Raw genomic sequence first — 17,030 nt, forward strand, 5'->3', positions numbered from 1 at the left:
TTATGTCATGCAGTACCAGGTTATATAAGGAAATTAATATTATAAAAGTGTGTAATCAAAGTCTCAGCTGCTTTAGCACTATTTCTCTATAGCTGTCATCAGTCAGACACCTTGAAAATGCTTAACTCTACATTCCCATACGGCCCACAGCACACGAGTTATCCCTATGCATACACAGTCCCATGCTTTACATTCTGGCTTGTTGAGTTCTTCTCTTCTTTGGTTTGCTATTGTTGTGTCATTGTTGGATCACCTGAAATACATCCTGATTAAGACCATGGAAGTAGTTCCCCCGGGTAGGGTTCAAAAATTCCTCCTACCGCGACTCCCTTAACATGGACTAAGTCACTGATAAACATCCAGATACCTGGAATAACTTAGAGATATCATGTCAAAATAACTTGAAATCAGTTATCATAGCACTGGAGGGGTCCTGAGAGCCATGTTGAAACTCTCCTCACAAGACCACACAAACAGCAAGACAGCAGTGGTGGCTCCTGATTGTCTGAAAGTGCTTTTCCCCATCCCGGGCTGCTCACTGTGCATCGTACAGCTGGCAGGCTCTGTGGCCATCGAGCATGTAAGGCAGGCAAGTGGATAGAAGTGGCCAAGCTGAGCTCAGGGACAGCATCATTTCTGAGCAGTGTGCGTGTGACACTAGCCATGCAACACCAATCTGGTACACTGTCATTGTCTGCTTTCCAGAGGCAACTTCCATGGCCTCCCCAGGAAGGATTCAACTTTATTGTCCTTGAACTTATAACATTTCCTGAAGGTAAGTACCACACTCTTAACCTGCTACTGAAATATTATATTTCATTCGATAATATTCTACCTCCATGTCTATTTTTTTTTTCCTTTTTGTAGGAAACAGATGTATCCACAAAACCAATGTAGAAAACAGATATGTAACAGATGTAGCAAACAGATGTATCCAGGGGTCTTAGGCAGTGTCAATTGACTAACAAGAATCTGAGGACTAAATGAAAATATTTTAGTAATATTGTATCTTCTTAAGAATGCATACTTTCATAAGACTTAATTCAAATTGTGTCCTTTAACATTTTCATATCCACATTTTACCTCAGTGCTGGCAAGGTGTTTAATGCTTGTCTTCCAGATTTCTTTTCTCTGGAGTCTAATGTAATTCCACTTATACATTGAAGCCATGTAGGTATAGCAAAAAATAATAATTAAAAATCAGATATTTTCTTGTGGACATTTTTTAACAAAATATTCCAGATTATGTTTTTATGTATCTTGAAATGTTCCTTTACTCCAGTATTTTCTTATAATCTAACAATAAGAGGGGCCAATTCCATATTTTTTCCAGATTAAATTCTTGTGATTATACTATATGATTATGACAATTCTAACTATTAATCTTACAAAATGTCCCTAATATTTTCTTATGAAACTATTATATTTAATGTCATCCAAGAAAGATGTCTAGCAGAAAGGAGCTCTGACAAGCAACCCAAGATATATATCTAATTTTATATAGCTGAAATCGAGTAAGGTAAACACTCCCCTTAGCACAGAGCTCAACAAAATTTATTCTTCAGGCACAAGCCATGTGCTAGCTAGCTCAAAATGTGACTATTGTGCTATCTCATGCTGATACTGACCCACAGCTAACCATGGCTCATGTCTCCTAACCTGCACTGCTGGGATACAAGACAGGTATCTTTCCAAAGTACTGCATTCATAATTTTGGCCAGTTGTCCAGGATGTGTGAAAAGAGGGCATGAACAGTTAATGCTGAACGTGTTACCTTAGGAGCTTGCTTTTAGTCTGTCTCCTACTGGTAAGGGGGGAAAGGTGACATTTTTGCCTCTGTTAAAACCTTCTCAATGTATATCACATGTCATAATGTATTGTGTTGGGTTGACCCTGAGTTGATGGACAGTCTTTAAGACCAATTACGCTTCTCACAATTTACATATTTAAACCGCACAGAAAGGCGGGACTTCCCCTTTTGGTCGGAGCTCGCCTGCTGGAAGGTGGGGGGGCTCCGAGCTTCCCGGCCCCGCTGGGCCGGGCCGGGGCCACTGCCCCTTTTCCCCCTTTCTCAGCACCACGGCACGGACCCTGGGTCGCTGGGGGGGACTGTCCCAGAGCCGCAGGCAGCTAAAATCAGCCATGGACTGCTCACAGCTAAACCCATCCAGCGCAGCTTCTGGGGACAGGCGGGTCCCTCTCCTCTCTATGCGGAGCCGGCGGAGCCAGCGGGAGCCGGCAGAGCCTCCTGTCTGCAGCCAGCACACTCCGTGCTGAACTGAAGAGGACACCGTGCAGCCAGCAGCACAGAGGGAGCGAGGCTTTCCCCACCGCAAAGCCTGAACAAGAACACCCTTCAACATGGCGGTTTCAGAGTCAGAGAGAAAGGGAAGTGAGTCACGTGGGACGGAGCTGGAAATGGCGACAGGAGAAAAGAGGGCGGTGCCGCGATTCTGGCGCGCAGCTTAAAAGAAACCTTCTTGCATGCCGTGGTAAGAAACTGTAATACCACAAACTGTTTGTCTCTTTAATCCATTTGAAGAACATGGGGGGATGGAGTATCCTCGTGTGCCTATGAAGTTTGTGAAGAGTGCCTATGCCAGGCTATATAGAAGTAGTGAGAGGCTGTTAGAGACTTGTGGCGAAGAAAAGCCTCTGTGTGCAGGCCAAAAGAACTTATCCTTAAAAAGATGAATAACCCCATGTGATGGCCCATGTTTTGTAGTATGAATGAACTGTGAAATTCTTCATGGGAGAGATGTTCTACACACAGCAGACTGTTTGTTTCCGGGCGGGTGTGCTGTTAGTAGCAGTTTGGGAACCACGTGCAACTGAAGGAAAACCTTTTCTTCCTTAAGCATAAGAGAAAAGATTTTTCAAGAACTGCAACACTGACTAACATCCCATGTTCTGTCATCCCTTGTGTGAGCTGGATAAAAGGAGAGAAGTGCTGGAAAGAGGGGGGGGGGGGGGGGGGGGGGGAATTTACTTTAATTTTGTTTTGTTGTTTTCTCTTTACTTTTAATTCTGTTAGTAATAAAGCTCTTTCATTGTACTGCAACTGTTTAAGGTTTGTGCCTGCTTTGCTTTTCTCCTAATTCTTACCTCACAGAAGGAAAATAAGTAAATAATGGATATTTTGAATCAAAACCACTACATTTAATTGGTGTTTCTGCCCGGTTTCGAACTCAACCCGCTACGTGTATTTCCAAGGCTCAGGCCTAAATGCCCTCATTTGGTGCTAATATGAATTACTGTTAGGAAAGGATATCTTCCCCCCACCGAGAATAGTGTTTTATGTAATATCATGTCCATTTATTTTGTTGAAAATTTACTTTCAGCTTTGCTGGGACATGACTGGAACAGGGATGTTTGTAGTAATACAAAATCCCTGTCACATTTAAGGAGGCTTCAGTGCTTGCCTTTTTACGAGTCTGTGAATTTTGAAAAATTAATTTTACAAGTTTGAGTTATTTTCATCCAATTTTTTCCAAGCACAAGCTGAGTTTTCAAAACCTTGGATGTGGGGTTTTTTTTTATCAGCTACACTTAACCTACCCTAAGACGTTAGCTTTTTAATGCTTGTTCATGCTCATCTTATTACTACTGAACCAATTTGTGTGTCACAAAAGTCACAGCATGGACTGATCACTTCCAGTCTCCATGACAGCCACATTGCACAAAAAGCACTAATGTAACACATTAAGGAAAAGAATTTGACCAATCTGTTCCTAAAGCTCTGCAGTGGTGGGTGGATATGTCACACCATTTCCTCACAATGTTTCTGATACTTCATGTGTTTTACCTTTGTGCAGTTTAAGCCCATAAATTCTGGTTCTGTGAAATGTGGATACAGAGACTATTTTATTTCTTTGCTTAGCTTCTGTTTTCTAATTTTTCATTCAGACTTTCCTTATGGGGGCTGGAACAAGGTAGTCTTTAAGGTCCCTTCCAGACCAGGCCATTCTGTGATTCTACAATTCTATGATCTGTGCTCATTCTGATGTGATCAGACGCGATACTGACTTTTGAACAGTAATATGGTATTGTCCAGTCTTTTTATGCTAGTCTTGTTTTAATATTCCCTGCAGAACTGTTATCTTAGTTGTTTTCAATTCCAATACCTACTTGGTTGATTATTTCTGCTCTACGTAGAACATTATTTTTTTTCTTAATGAACTGTTTTATTTTTTACAGAAATAATTTCTTGCTTGCCAAAACCTGAATTCTAATTGTGTCTTGCAACAGCCTTGAGATCCCCACATTGTCTGATGTCTACAGAATTATCATGCCCTCTATTTCATCTAAAATGTCATGAATAATTGCACTGATAGGGACAGACCCCTGCAGGACTGCTCATTTCATCCCTCTGTTGAATTCATACATCCTGTTTCACCAAGTACTGTTGGCAACTACTGTGAGTGTGGTTTTCTTAGACTGTATTTTGAGTGACAGTTTATGGAATCTTACAAATCTCGAGCTATATGATATGTAATGCTTTTCCCCAACATACAGAGCTTGCTACCTGGTGATGAATGATAATTAGATTGTGATGACAAGATTTGTTCCTGACAAATCCTGGTAGACTGCTATTCATATCTATATTTTCTTCTAGGCGCTTACAAGCAGAATGTTTGACTATTTTCTTCAAGATAGTCCCTGCTGCAAAAAACTATAGGTTTCTTTTAGTTGAAAAAGGAGAATAGAGAATGGTAAGAAAATACTGTTAAATGAATTGATAACAGCTTCCAGACAGAAGCAGAGGAAAAGATATTGGATTTGATAGATTTAGGGCATAAATTTGTTGGGTGGGACTCATGTCAAAGGACTTCAGGGCTTTATTTCTCTCTCTTTTTTTTTTTTTTTAATTTCTCCTCCCTGTATCTCTGAAAGAACTCTAATCCAAAATACTGCCTGTACACAAAACTGCTCCTTTCCAATTAATGTTTTCCTGTGAGCATTATTAGTGAATGGATGTGCTGTTTCATCAGTCAATGCCAGTAGCTTGAGCAAGGGTGGGAAATTGTTTAAAAGTAGACACTCAATAGAAGTGTCTACAGGATATTTAGATATTTCTAACAGGTTATTTAGAATTTGTTTTCAGTTATGGAACTTACACTTGCTCTCTCACCACATATCATTTTTAAACAGGTAAAGGAGTGTTTCTAGTAAGAGTTCTGGGCATCGCTTGACTGATCATAATGAGGAGTGACAAGCAAATGTTGTTTTCACTCAAGGGACAGTGAAAGAAGAAAAGCAAAATGGTTTGGAAAAACATGAGAGCTGAGAAAGAAGAAAGATCTTATTATGGAAAGGATTAAAGGGGAACTTAAGTTATTTTTCCATCATAATGTATAGCTCATATATACTTCTCTCACAGTTTGCATGGTGAGTAAAGTCAATACTGAAATGTCCTGAATGTTCAAAGTAGATCTAGTGGGGTCCTTCCCATCTGAATTTTAAAATGGATGCATAGATACTTTTCTCAAACACAGAATGGTTCATAAAGACAAAATCATTTCAATGAATCTTAGGTCTGATATTCCATTTGCTGAGAAACCTCTGGTCTCTGGTCTGATTAGTAAAATGTGGAAAAGCTCTTGCTCTCCTGTGTTTGTTTTTCTTGTCCCAAAATGGTTCCAATAGTCAGCTAGAGAGGTGAAAAGAAAACAGCTTGCTTTGGCAATGAGGTCTTCAGGGAAATGTCAGAAAAAAAGGAGTTCTTAGAATCTAAGCAGGATCATTTGTTTATCCCCGAGCTTCCTAGATCTAGAAAATAGAAAAGGTGTCCCACTGGCTATGGAATTATAAACGTGGCTTTTGTAAGGAGCTTTTTCAGAAAAGACAATAACAGATTGGTGGCCTCCCTTGGTATCAACAAACTCCTTAGGAGATATAAGTGTCTCAGAGGGTGGGAATTAGCTAAGCTTCTTTGCAGCTGATTACAATTATTTAACATTGCAAAGTAATTTGTGATCTCTTCATGGCTGGGAAGTAAATTTCATGTTTGAGAAAGTTAAAAGGGTTATACTCACAAAGAACAAAGTGGGAAACAGGCAAATTTGCATGACAGTTACAGAAAAATGTTTTCTCTATTTTAAAAATATGAAGATAAAGGAATACAAAAGATTATGGCAGGGACAAAGAAACCTGTACCTTCAGAGGATGCAGAGGAATTTCATAGTAAACTGTTTCATAAGTACATTATTCCCAGTATGTTTTTCAGTGGTTTGTTATTTAGCAGCATACTGTAAATTTCCCATATTGAACCGTACTGTAATTTTCCCATATTTCACAGATGCAAAACAGGACATTTTTTCTGAAGTACACAGAGGAGACCAAGGCTTACACATCTACACTAGCATACGCTGGGAATGAAATACACATTTGAGAAGCAAAGGATGTAAACTGCATTTTATTACAGGTTGATGGTATTCTCAGCTGGGTTCAACTCCTTAACAATAGACACTTTAAGATCCCCCCTGCATGCAAGAATCAATTGAGCAATCCTGCTGCTTAAGAAGTTTGGAAACATGTAAATAAACAAGAGAAGATTGCTCGAAATAAAAATATCCCCTTTGAATTCCCACTGCAAAGAGATCAAAGGAGAAACATGCATCATTATAACCTGCCCTACACAGTGAGAGACCAGGGGCAGAATAGTTAGTTAGTTAGAGGTGTCTAAGGGCACATTGCTAGAAAGGAGCCTTTGAAACTGATGCCAGGGGGAATGGATTGGTTCAAACGCCTTAGTACTGCTTGTTTCAAGTTAGGCTTATCTTAGTATTGTATTTCTCTTGAGTTTACCAGTTGATTGGATCTTGATCTGTACAGATCTTACACATGGTGCATCCATGCATAAAGTATTCCTAATGTGCTTCAGGAGCGTATGTAAGTATATTTTTACTAAATTTAGGGCATGGTAGTAAGCAGAGACTTAATAAGCAAAGGTCTAAATGAGCAAAGAGCAGGGAAGAGAAATTTAATCTTATCAGCCAGATTGCTTGTACTTACAGTAAACGTCCTAAAACAAGTTGGTAGCAAATAAAATGGTGGCAAACTTTTTCCCTTTTCTACAAATATTCAGCTGTATCTCAGCAGTACCTAATATGAAATGTTAGGCTTTGAGGGTAGATATTTCAGGTTTCTCTTTTTTTTTTTTTTTTTCCTGCCAGAAGGCCTCACACACTGTGACAAGCCTGCAAACTTAGATAATATTTTATTACCAACTCTCAGTAGTGTTTTAGTGTCTGAGTTGAAAGGGGAACTAATTTTGCCTCCTGCCAATCTGGGGTGAAGATATGGATCCTGGCACGGGTATAAAGTACAATTAGAACACTTCTGTCAGCACAGTATGTGACATACATATCCTCTATCCAGAAAACAGTTGGTAAATTGACAAGCTAAATTGGTAGTCTCCCAAGACAAGTAAGCCCCTGTTATCACATTAATAGGCTTTGTCAGTCAGTCCATTGTGACTTTTGAATTTGTTGGATTGCTCCAGCTGGATGTTAACATGAAGGAATATTAGAAATATTAAATTCCTGCAAGTTTCCCAAAAGAGATGGATGTTTGAGATCTGAGGAGAATTCTGGAGTATGAGCACAGCTATGTTACTAGACACCAGAGAATTCATACAAAAACAGGATACTATAAGTGCATCAGCCTCTTCAAAAGCTTTGATGAATGTTCATAACATCAAAAAGAGGAAATTCAATCATGATGCATATAGCTATTTGGAAATCAGATTTCATAAATTTCACTGCTTACAGAGCAATTTGACAAGGGATGCCCTGTGACACAAGCGAAGATAACGGTGGTGTGTGGAAGGCCATATATGAACAAGCTTCCTGACAATGGCATGTTTCTGTTTTGTAAATTTTCCTAGGGTTTTCCCATGGCTGAAGCTTTGGAAAGCCATTTCGTTTATAGATTATTATGTATGATTGCATGTTTGACTCTAAAGGACTAATGAAAGTCTTTCAAATTCTACTCTTGCATACAACTTATTTAAGAAGTATCTCCACAGGCAAGTTCAAGGTAACTGCATTTGAGCACAGTGGCTCCTCATAGACAAAGAAGAACTCCAGAATAGCGGCTCTTTGAAAATATATTTCAGTGGACCACTGTACAGCATTGGATTGCCTGGAGGTTTGTGTCCATCAGAAACTGCTGTGACTTGAGTTTCTTTAAACAGTAGGTGGTCCTGTTCCTAAAATCTTTCCTGGGTTTCTGCACTGTGCACTGTCAGAAAGAGGATATGTTGCAGAAGAACCTACTGGATGGTATTTATCTTCAGACTTAAACACCTAATTATAGCTCTATATGTGAATCATGTTTTTAAGCTCCTATTATACCCAGGAAGATCTAGGGCTCATCTCAGTTGCCCACAGGTTCTGTGACATAACTCCAAGGCCACAACACATGTCTCACAGATATTCTAGGATGCTTCACATTTCACTTACCCACTACATGTGACCTACTGAGCTGGGCCCCTGGTTGATGTAGTGAGTGGAGTCCAGGGAAGTCTTTTTCTTAGCTTACAGCAGACACTTGTATTTGGTCAACAAACCCTCTTGCTCATCACTGACCTTACTGGGACCTCAGCTATCTGGCTTACATGTGAGCAGTAAATGGACTGATTCAAACAGCATTTTACCATTTAAGACACTCCAGAGAATGAGAGAGATCTACACAGATATGACATGAGACCTACTGGAGGGTCTGCACTTTGCAGCGCAGGCAGGGGACAGGGAGGACTCATCTCTGCACAGACTGAGCTCCACTGCTACCTTGCCTTCAGCTCCAGGCATCTGAATGAGGGGCTGATTTCCACCCCCTTACATCCATGTATTTGTATACATACATTTATATATAGCATATATTTATACAGAGCACAGATCTCAAGCTGCTGTATCAAGGGCAAAAACACCAATTGTTCCCTCAGAGGCTGCTCTAGGCAGAAGAGATATTGGTTTGTTTATACTGCTCCTTTAATGTTATAAATTTGTTAACTTCCCAAGTTAAATTGCATCACCAAATGTACAAATAATTGGCAATGGGGATTTCTAGACCTTAGAAGACAAGACTACCTCAATTTAAAAAGCTTCCGTTTGTTGAACCTCTTGGTTTTAACAGATTTATAATACTGGCCTCAGAGCTGATTCTTAACTTGTTTTCAGGCACTGAAAGACTATTAAAATCTTTAGATGAAGCTATCTTTCCAGTTGATGAGTTGTAAGGAGGTGAAAGCAGGTAGGTTTGCTGAAAAGGATGCCAGGCATGGAGGCTTGTGAAGATGACCGTACAGGACTACTGACTGTAGAAGGCAGGGATTTTGGACATTTTATTTTTTAATTTGTATGCTGTCCCTATTCTGATGGTAAATTTGGGCGAGTGCTGTAAAGTGGGCCTCAAAAATCATAAAAAGATGGGAAAAGAAATCAGTGCAGAAAATGTGACTTCTGGAGGAGAAATCTAACTTTTCCACAGACCGTATTTTTTAATTAACTTTCTAAAGATTTTGAGGTGTGGGGTTTTTTAAAAGGGTTTGATTTATTCTAGATTTTCAAATATTTTTGCTAATCTGCACACATCTTGCCATGGTAGGAAAGTACTTTCATTTCTATCATGAGCTTAAAACAAGAAATATGAAAAGTCCAGCAAGTAATGACAGAAAAGTACTTAATCTTCATGAATCTGTAACACTTCGAGTTTAGGTAGAAGTTTGATTAACGAGTCGTCTTTAAAATAAATCTGTATTTGTCATCACCAAAATTTTCTGGATTTCTGCAAACTGCTAAAACAGAGGATTAGATTCATAGCTGGGGAAAGTCATCTTCAATAACACTACCTTCCAGGAATCTATCTGTAAGGATCCTGCTAGTAAGAATTTTTTTTATAATGCCAGTAAAAATTGGCTCATAATTTTGTACTGGTCAAGAAACTGCCATGTTTCCCCATATTTTGGCATTCATCTTTTGCTACTGCTTCAACTTTAGAATATCATGATTTAGCATTTGTTACAAGGTAATGGGTGCATATTGTGGAACACATTGCCTACCTCAATATTGAAATTGCTAGCAGCTCTGTTTGATGGCACAGGCATACCAGCTTCTGGAGCATTTCTTTAGTAATTGTCACAGGTTTTTCTACCCATCCACCCACCTTAGCTCTGATGCATATAAACACAGACAGTTTGGGTTTATTGCCAAGACATAATGACATTTATGTGCAGCTTTTTTTGAACTTGAAAACAGCCAGCACCCTCTAAAAATCCAAGAACAATACTTGTGTAAATTCTTATCTCCATCCCATATGCAATTAGTCAGCTCCACCTTTATAGTGCACCTGTGCTACATGTTGTTCTCATGTGCTCAAATGGTTATATGAAAGACTGAATATGTGGATAAGCTACTCTATCTATTTCATCCATAAAATGAAATATCCCCGACAAAACCTCTCCCATTCATCTGTCTATCAACATGCCAGAAAATTCTAACTAATCAGTTGCCACTGGGAAAAAAATACTCAGCTGCCCACTCAGGCAGCTAGCAGTGAGAAGAAGCAGCTCTTTGTCTTTACGTTCCACTCCAAGAATGTGTACTTCAAGCCCAACAAAGTATCTCTGCAATGTCTTCTCCATACTCATTAGTAGCTAGACTGTCATTAATCAGAACATTCAAAAAAGACATTTAGTTCATAAACTTCTGTGGCAGACATTTTCAAAACAAAAATGATGCTTGAATTGATCTCAACAAAGAATATCCCACAAGAGATTGTGACTGGTATTTTGCAAAGACTGGAGAAAGAGGTTTAGATAAGAAAACTACCAGGCATCATGCAGTGCTCAAAAACCTTTCCTTCTGCCCCCTCTTGATCAATATAACTCCCAGTTCAGTAACTAGGGGAAAATTTGAAACAGCATCAAAAAACATCAGGTTTAACATTTACGTAAAGTCTGTTGCAGGCATGCTGGGCCTACAACCTGTACATGTTCCCTGGTCTTCTCTATGATGGCCCACTGTAACCAGGAGGAAGTACAACCCTGACATAGGAGCTTTCCCACATACACCATTGGGCTGTGTAGCAATGTAGGACAGGGAAAATGATATCCCATGAGCCTTGGAAAGAAAACAATGGGCCAAAGCTGCCTAAATGCTCTGCACGCATTAAGAGAGACTGAGACTGAAGCTGGATTACAAGTGCAGCTCCAAAGAAGAGCACTGGCTTCATCTCAGGACCCTGGGACTCCTCAAAGGGCAATTTCAAGAAGTCTAAAGATACTAAGAGACATGAAAAGAACAGAGTGGGTGATGTGGCTGCATGTAAGGAATTTCCTAGGAGATAGGAGCTCTGTCAGGCCTGATAGGAGCTCTGTCAGAAGAGCAGCATTTATGCTGCCAGTATTTCAGGAATGGAAAATGACTCTTCAGGCTCTGTGCTACTTTCATGATGTTCCCTGACTTTTCACTTTTAGAATTTTTATCTGTTTCTGGGAATGCTGCCAGACTGAAGGCACTTATCCTGAGAAGCTGTCCAGCCTTGTCATCCATATCCCTTCCCAGATAGCTTAGGTGAGTGCCTGAACATCCAGAGAGAAGTCTGTTCCACTGGCCTAGAAACTATACTGCACAACATCCTTGACACTTCCTCACACAGGACCATTCCCTCATCCTGGCTGTTCTCTTACAGTCTTTCATTCTCTCCAAAACTACATAGCAACACTGATTAAAAAAAAAAATCAATGTTGAGACACGTTTTGGCATATAATCAGTCATTGTTTTTTCTGATGAGAATTGCATCAGTAGATTCAAGTGAAAGACAACTTGTATTCTTGTCCTCTTCTTTTCTACCTTCTCACACTTCAAATAATTATCAATCAGATACATGCGTTAAGATTTATAAAATATAACTTGAGCCTTTGACAGTAAAACAATGCCCTTTCTCTCCCTACCTCCCAAAAAGTCCCACGATAGCAAGCTTTCCTACCAATCACCTGATAACTCTTCCTGTCCAAGAGTTCACAATGGCTGCTAGCACACTGAAGAGCACATAACCACCAGGGCATTCCTGAATTCACATCTGGTTTGTAAGATGTCAGAGCTGCCATCTTCTTACACATGACTTCTCACCTCACGCATCTCTTCCAGATGCCATTCCTTATAACAGCACAAAACCTCAGCTTGCTGTGGTTACCCCCCACAAAACTTTCCGTCCTTTTAGTTCTTTCCCTACAGATAAAGGCTAGGACATACCATACCTAAAGTCTACCTTGACCAGAGAGAATACTGAAGAGGCCCTACATATTGATGAGAAAGGGTTGCTCACAGTCTGTCTGAAGACAAAATGGCAACCTAAATGCTGAATCTTTCAGTTCTTCAGAAATGTCTCTATATTTAAAGTTTCAGAGGTCTGGGTTTTTGTCTCTTCTAATAAATATTTTTTCCCAAATATTTAGACAACATAATGAACTCATCCTTTCTTGGGCCTTTGAGAAATTGCCAGGAAAATCCATGAAACCCAACAAAAAAAAGTTGTATATGCCATGGACTTGCATTTTTAGAGGCCAACATGTTGACAAGCTGAAGCCTGGCTTCCTGGCTTGACTTTGGCAGAGTAAGTAGAGGCAGGGCATTTGAATATGGTAGTTTATGATGTGACTTTACTGCTTGTCCTGGGAGAGCAAAAGGGCTCTGAGTGTTGCAGCATGTGGATATAGCTTATTTTCAGCTTCCTATTTCCAGCACTATGCCAGTGATTTCTACTTTTCTCTGTAGGCACATATCACAGTGATCCCTCCCTGTCCCAAAGTTCTTCTTCCTCTAACAATTCCCTTGTGTTTGCAAATGCCAATCTGGCATTAGTTCAGTCTTTTTTTCACACATCTGCAGAAATCTATCCCTGGAGCACCCACCCATAAAAAAATACCCTCAGGTATTCCAAGACTGACATGTAATAGGGAACAGAAGGCATAAAAGCACTGCCATGTGCTTTTTTTTGCTAGGCAATGCTGTAAACACTGCAGTCAGGTTCCCAAGCCCTAAAGCAAGTCTCTCAGCTAATACAATGCTACATGGATTCAAGTCTAGTAACTGAGATTTCAGCTTCACTTATGTGATTTGCAGCCTTAGAAGGCAGCTACACCTCTGCTTCAGTCTTCCATGAATATATATGAAAATCTAGATGGTCAATCACCCAGCTAATAATCAATGACTGGGTTCCTTAAGCAGTATAGCACACTATAATTTAGATAAAGGTAATAATTTTTTTATTCTACCTAACCCTCAGCCCATCTGCGGATGCTGCATCCAATTTAACAAGACAAAAATGTTTTCTGCAGACACTAAATTTAAAAGAACAACTTTTTCCCCCCTCTTAATTTGGCATTCAGCTATCCATCACGGTAAGCAACAAGTGACTTGGCAGATAACTCAGGACATATGGCTCTGAAGAATGGTAATTTAAAAGTACTTGGACAAGTTTCCTCAACTCATTCACATTAATTTGTGCTATTCTCTTTTACTTGTGCTCTAGCAGCTGGTACAGCTAAAAAAGTATAGAAAATATAAAGAATATAATGCAAGTGACAAAAAAAAACCCCTTTTCCAGAGTTGGATTAATGTATAGTGCAAAAGTTTCACTCAAAAACTGAGTAACAGAAGGAGTTCAAAGACAATTCAAAACTGTTAAACATACATGCCTCATCTGTAGTCACCAGGTGGCACCAGATGTATCCATATACTGATAATTAGGTTAAAACCATTGCAACCTATGGGGTCTTTGAAATGCTGAGCACATCACATATGGCTATCGGGTAGAGCCCTGAAGCTGAATGATCAGCAGACTAGAGAGTTTAGATCTAACTTTAACAAAATCTGAACCTTGTTTCATAGTTTGCGGGGGGGGGGGGGCGGGGTGGGTTTGCTGTTTGTTTGTTTTATTGGGGTTTTGCTAGGGTTTTTTCTTATTGGGGTTTTGTTTTGCTTGGGGTTGGTTTTTGTTTTGTTTTGGTGGAGGTTTTTTTGTTTGGTTTTTCTTCTTTTTTTATTGTTTTTGTTTTTGTTTCTTTTAGGAGAAAGTGTAAATAGAGATTCAGTGGCATCTCCTAATTTGGAGATGTTGCTTATAAAACTTTTCCATGTAAAAAATGCAAAACCATATTATTTTAACTATATGCACTGATTCTTGCTCAGAATTAACATATTGTTACATTTTCCCCATTTTCTTTTGCAACACTTAAATTTTTAAAGAATTGAATTTTGGAGGACAACCAGTTCTTTTAAAAGATACGTCAGCAGTCCTGAAGAATGGTAGCTTTCTGTTGATACAAGAGGACATTTTCTTCTAGCTTTCTGACATTGACAATGAGCAGTTGACTTATATAAGAAATTCTATGCTTAAAAATGATTTCGTTTTACAAATATAGCTACATTATTATATGAGGTGAAGCTGAAATTAGCTATGCATCATACATAGGATATTATCTCATGAATATAAAAAAATAGTGAGAGCCAATACTTTCTTGTGAATCATATCAGTTTTTTCCCAGAATTTGAATGTTCATAACTTTTATCACTAATGAAGTATTTGGGAAACTGTTTTTTGTGCTTGAAAGTATTTAGCAAGGGTTTTTTCTTTTTATTATTATCTGTCTCCTGTAGAAATAAAACTTTTAAGCAGGGATCAAAAAAAAAAAAACCAACAAAAAGGGTGAAATCTTGACCTCCCCGAATCGATGGTAAAACTCCCACTAACTTCAAGGGGCCAGGATTTTACCACACATGACCAGATTCATACAAAGAAGGAAAAGCAAACAGCCAAAGATACTATGTTATTAAAAGCACTGAATCTGAAAATGAATCATTGTCTAAATAATATGTTAAATATTTACAAATACCAGTAATCAAAAAAGTAAAGTTGTAGTTTGAAATAGCTTCAAAAGAAAGTTGAATAAAAAAAAAAAAAACTGGAGGAGGAAAAAAAGTATTTAATAAAAGTATGTAAAAAGCATATAATTCTGAGTATCCAGATTTTATCTCTTTAGCCCATTGGAATGATTTTTCAGCCAGAAGGCTCTTTATTATTATATTAAATTCATAGTGGCATTACTGCAAAAACGTCATTGGCATTTACATTCTCTTCAGCATGCCATGTTCGTAAAAATGAACCAGTGTGATTACCAGTGTATTATTACACACATGACACCCATAGAAGCTTAATTGTTGTTGGGATCCCCAGTGCCTACAGCAGAGAACACATGTCAGCAACCTGTTGGTTGAAAAGCCATTTTTGTAAGCACTGGCTTGCATGCAGTGCCTGCAGTGGCAATGGGCGAACCTAAGCCTTGTACAGACACAAAAGATGTCTCTGTTCAAATGATTCATGATTATTCTTCACACTTTACAGTAAGACTCCCAGCGAATGCAACCAGGAAAACCAAAAAAGAGCAGGAGGAGCAGCACTCTTCACATCAACCAGCATGGAGTCTGGCACTGAAACAACATGCTTATGCTTCACCACAGACAACTAACCTCTGGACTGGAGCAATGCAGTTTGTGGATAATTTAACATGGTAGTATTCACACAAAAAGTAAGCCTATCTTTTGTCTGCTATAGCATGAAGCTCACCTAATACAAGTTTTACTGTTTGTATTCAAATGTTTTCATTACAGAAGCTGTGGCACATACAAAAAAGTAATCCTGAAGGTCTGAAGCACAGTCTGAAATTTAGGCAGCTATTGTAAGGTGAATTTCTTGATTCTTAAAGCCAAAAATTGGTTTATGCTGTCTTAAAACAAGTAATTGAGAAAGACAGCACGAGGTGCTCTCCAGGGATCTCCATTTTTCTCCATTGCTAAGGGGAGCCCAGGAAGCCAGACCAGAGACAAGACACACCTTTGGATGGCTACCATCAAGTGGCATGAACTCTGCCCTGCAAATGGCAACTTCCACTGTAGAGGCTGGATAATGGACACACAGGTGATTTAATTGGTTTGGGATGGGGCTGTGCACTGGATCCGTCAGGGTCCTGGTACACAGCATTGATATACTATACTATACTATACTATACTATACTATACTATACTACACTACACTACACTATGCATCCTATGCATCCTATGCATTGTATTCTTATCTGCACTATCAGTTGAGGAACAATGAAATGAGACAAACGTGAACCTAGTCTTTTTCTCTGATATATATCTGTTGTCATTTTACAGGAGCTCTTCTTTTACTCTCTAGAAGAGAAGGCAGGCACACATATTTACAGAAAGACCTAGTATAATTCTTTCTTTCCTTAAAAAAGAAGCATAGAATTCATGTTATTTTATTGGAAAAAAATATTCTTTTTACCTATTATCTGCAATTCTATCCATGTCAAGTACATTATACTGTAATTAAAGTATATTGTATGCTTTATCTGTAAAAGGGCTGTAATCATTTCAACATACTATTCACTGAAATACATTAATAGAGTACCTATAACACATGACATTTGAAATTGATGAAAATAGAATACAATAGTATAACTACTTTTAAGGTTTTTCTTCCTAGGAAGGCTCCTAGGAATAACAGAATTTATGGGCTATGTTATCCTATTTTCTTAAAATGAGAAAGATTTGCAAGAGGCTAGATACTTCCTAGAGATGTCTCAAGGCAGCTCAAGGGAAAGCAGAGCAGGTATCAGAGCATGAATGAGACTGTATGTAATGATTTTTTTCCTTTGAGAGAAGCCAGGGAGAAAGGGAGAAGAGTTTGCACCTTTTTAGTTGTACTTGATAAGATGGATGACTACTTGAGACAGGACCGAAGTTCTGATCAACTGGGTCATGTCTGCAAGTTTTGCCTTGCTGAGTTGGGATATGATGACCTCCACATGGATGGGTTAAAACATTCACTGACTTTTATGGGAGCATCATAATTAATTCAAATGGACTACATATTAACACTACCAGGGAATTAACAACTCTCTTTTGAATTACTTGCTTCTTTGAATGATTAAAGATTTCCCAGTAATATCTGCAGGA

The 17,030-nt window shown here is 38.9% G+C and overlaps 1 protein-coding gene across 3 annotated transcripts in view; it reads right to left on the minus strand.

Moving 5' to 3' along the window:
* TRPC4 (transient receptor potential cation channel subfamily C member 4) overlaps window positions 1-17,030 on the minus strand; it is a 135,127-nt gene that overhangs the window by 66,554 nt on the left and 51,543 nt on the right. The gene's annotated exons all lie outside the window — the stretch shown is intronic.

Source organism: Corvus moneduloides, chromosome 2 (assembly GCF_009650955.1).
Source record: "Corvus moneduloides isolate bCorMon1 chromosome 2, bCorMon1.pri, whole genome shotgun sequence".
NCBI classification, from domain to species: domain Eukaryota; kingdom Metazoa; phylum Chordata; class Aves; order Passeriformes; family Corvidae; genus Corvus; species Corvus moneduloides.